Below are 3,949 nucleotides of genomic sequence, written 5' to 3'. Positions count from 1 at the left end.
CATGAAAATATTATTTTATGGAGTTTGCATTTTACTCACCAGCACATGGTGTTTTCAATTATGATATATAAGTTTAAATTTGATATGCTATGCTTTCAACACATTAGATCATACTATTTTTTTCAGCTAAATGTGTCCATGAATGTGAATAGCATATTTATAAAATTTAATACATATATCTAATCAATAACATTACTACAAATTGGCACAAAAATGAGACTATGTGACATTATATAAATCTAGATTCAGATTCTTCCCATGATACATCCTTCAAAGTTTTCAGCTACCAGTATTGTAACCAAAACCATAGATTTAAATCTTGGGTGACATATGTGCCATGGAACACATCATGTGTTAGTCAGCTTTTCAACTCTGTGACTGAAATATCCAAGAATAACAACATGTAAGAGAAAAGGTTTATTTTGGTTCATGGATTCAGAGACTCAGTTAATGGTGGGATGGTTTCATGCTCTGAGCCAGTGATGAGATGGAACACCATGGTGGAAGGATGAAACTGAGGTAGTCTACTCAGCTCATGGTAACCGGGAGGCAGGGAAAGAAAGGGCAAAAGTCTATAGAGAAGATGAACTCTTCCAGGAAATGCCTCCTTGACCTACCTCCTCCAGCCATGCCCCACCTACCTGCAGTTACCACCCAGTTAGTCCATTCAAAGGACGATGAACTGATTAGGTTCCATCTCTTATCATCTATTCATTTACACAGAAGCTTTTGAGGAACACTCCATATACAAACCATACCACATCAGAACTGTTCATTAAAAAATGAATCATTGGGGCTCTCTGCTCCTCCTGGTTCGACAGGAAGCCACCTCTTCCTGTCTCGTGCAGTGCCAGCCACATCTCTGAGACTCGATGGTGAAGGTTGGAGTGAATGGATTTGGCTATTGGGCACCTGGTCACCAGGGCTGCTTTCAACTCTGGCAAAGTGGATATTGTCACTATCAATGACCCCTTCATTGACCTCAACTACATGGTCTACATGTTCCAGTACGATTCTACCCATGGTAAATTCCATGGCACAGTCAAGGCTGAGAGCGGGAAGCTTGTTATCAATGGAAAGTTCATCTCCATCTTCCAGGAGCAAGATCCAAATGGGGTGATGCTGGTGCTGGATATGTTGTGGAGTCTACTGGTGTCTTCACTACCATGGAGAAAGCCGGGGCTCATTTGAAGGGTGGTGCCGAAAGGGTCATCATCTCTGTCCCTTCTGCAGATGCCCCCATGTTTGTGATGGGTGTGAACCATGAGAAGTATGACAGCTCCCTCAAGATTGTGAGCAACGCCTCCTGTACCACCAACGGCTTAGCCCCCCTGGCCAAGGTCATCCATGACAACTTTGGCATTGTGGAAGGACTCATGACCACAGTCCATGCCATCACTGCTACTCAGAAGACTGTGGATGGCCCCTCTGGGAAACTGGTGTGATGGCCGTGGGGCTGCCCAGCATATCATCCCGCATCCACTGGTGCTGCCAAGGCTGTGGGCCAGGTCATCCCTGAACTGAATGGGAAGCTCACTGGCATGGCTTTCCGTGTGCCCACTGCCAATGTGTCAGTTGTGGATCTGACCTGCCGCCCCCTGAAAGCTGCCAATAAGATGACATCAAGAAGGTGGTGAAGCAGGCATCAGAGGGCCCCCTCAAGGGCATCCTGGGCTACATAGAGGACCAGGTTGTCTCCTGCAACTTTAATAGTGATACCCACTCTTCCACTTTGGATGCTGGGGCTGGCATTGCCCTCAATGACCACTTTGTTAAGCTCATTTCCTGGTATGATAATGAATTTGGCTACAGAACAGGGTAGTGGACCTTATGGTCCACATGGCATCCAAGGAGTAAGAGCCCCTGGACCACCTGCCCCAGCAAGAACACAGGAAGAGAGAGGCCCTCAGCTGCTGGGGAATCCCTGCCCCTAACTCAGTCCCTCAACACACTGACAATCTTCCTCCCTCCCAATTTCCATCCTAGATCCCCTGAAGAAGGGGAGGGGCTTAGGAAGCCCTACTGTCACATACCATCAATAAAGTTCACTGCACCCAGCCAAAAAAAAAAAAAAATCATCATTTTGCCTGGAGCAGTGATACACACCTGTAATCCCAGCAGCTAGGGAGGCTGAGGCAGGAGGATCATGACTTCCAAGCCAGCCTCAGCAAAAGTGAGGTGCTAAGCAAGTCAGTAAGACACTGTCTCTAAATGAAATACAAAATGGGGTTGGAGATGTGGTTCAGTGGTTGAGTGCCCCTGAGTTTAATCTCTGGTACCCCCCCCCCCAAAAAAAAAGTCACTTTCCTTAATTATAAAAGTCTATGATGCATTAAAGTTTTGATTATTTATCAACTTGGTTTGTATTTTATGGATTTTTATATCATAAAAATCAACCTTAAATTCATATCTAGTTCTGCACCTTGGAAGTATCTCAAATAGTCTTTCTTCAGGGAAGGTAGGTTTTATTCCTTCTTTTGGAAGCACAAATCAGGTACAATAAAAATAAATAATCATAGATTCTAACAGAATATTTAAAAAAAAGGAAGTCAGTATGAGAGTCAGTGGAATTGTTATGTAAAGAAGGTGTAAATGAAGTTCTTTTACATAAAAAAGAAATTTTAGAAAGGCTAAATGGATCCCCCACAATTGTCTTGCTAGAAGAAAATGTCAGGGAAATTCATACTTGGATCTATCCTTGAAATGGGCAATTAGCAATATCATAGTGATTGGGGAAATGCTTTTGTCAATGATTTATACCTTAATATGAATTAATCACTTAGGACTAAAAACATCAAAATGTTCTTATTAAGCCATCAACCATTTTTTTTAAATATGTAATTCATGTTAGCTGGTACTTGCATCACATTTTACAAGTGGCTGATATTCATTTAGTTTTTTTTTTATTTCATCTCTGAGAGGTGAAATGTCATTGATGATGGAATCTTATTTCAAGTCTAAAATGTTGTGCAAGAGAAATGTTGAATGCCATTTCATTTAGAAATTACAAATAAATGTCATCCTTTGTCAGGAATCATGATTATTTCTTGACTCTCCAGTCATTTAACTCATAAAAAAGATTCTCATAGTTATTGATAAATGAAAATAAATGTCAAAATCTTAGTTCCCAAAATATTCTTTACAGAGCAGATAATATTTTTATGCTTTGCACAGAAAGCACATGTAATATATTCAATAAACTATCATTATTATTGATGAACTCATGTGCATTGGATACTCTGGGAAACAATTCTAGATGGGCTTCTTGCATTTCTTAAAATATTTTGAAGTCACATTAACAAATTCTTTCTTTATATTAAGGATATTTAAAACATAGCCTTGAAATATAAATAGGATATCTCCTTATGGATAAGGAGACGTGCTTTTGTTTCCTGATCAGAAAATTAAAACAATGCCTCCCTCCAGGTAAATACTGGACATGTTTTCTCATAGTCCCTTATAAATTGTGTTTCCTGAACTTGATTTTCCTCAGCTATAACCTGATGTCACTATTTGTACAATGAACTAATTGCTCCTAGTTGTCCCCAATGAAATTGGGAGTGGGAAAAAGATCAGGCCATGAGAACATGAAGTTCCTGTTGCCAACAGTGAGTAATATGAGTAATAAGAACCTGTATCTCAGACCTGGGTGTCATGTTTTCTGGTGTCCCTGAAGGATATATGAGAAGCTAACTTGTTAGCTTAGAGTAGGGGAAAACTAAGACCCTTCAAAGATTTTCTTACCCTCTCTAGTGAAGACCTAAGCTGTATAACACTCTTTGTCTCCATCTATACATTTTGTGTCATACTGTCTAAAAGGCAAGACATTTCCAGCTTTCTATTTTTCACTATGATAACAACTTCAGTATCCATAACCAAACTTGTACTGACTGAAAGCTCAAACTTTTCATCTTTTTGAAATGTGCCATTTTCTTTTATTAAAAGTTGT

At 40.1% G+C, this 3,949-nt stretch overlaps 1 pseudogene; it reads left to right on the top strand.

The window, feature by feature from the left end:
* Positions 1 to 872: 872 nt before the first annotated feature.
* On the top strand, positions 873 to 1,953 carry LOC113186222 (glyceraldehyde-3-phosphate dehydrogenase pseudogene; annotated as a pseudogene).
* Positions 1,954 to 3,949: the final 1,996 nt, after the last annotated feature.

This window comes from Urocitellus parryii, chromosome 1 (genome assembly GCF_045843805.1).
Source record: "Urocitellus parryii isolate mUroPar1 chromosome 1, mUroPar1.hap1, whole genome shotgun sequence".
NCBI lineage: Eukaryota > Metazoa > Chordata > Mammalia > Rodentia > Sciuridae > Urocitellus > Urocitellus parryii.
This window is presented reverse-complemented; position numbering and strand designations above follow the sequence as displayed.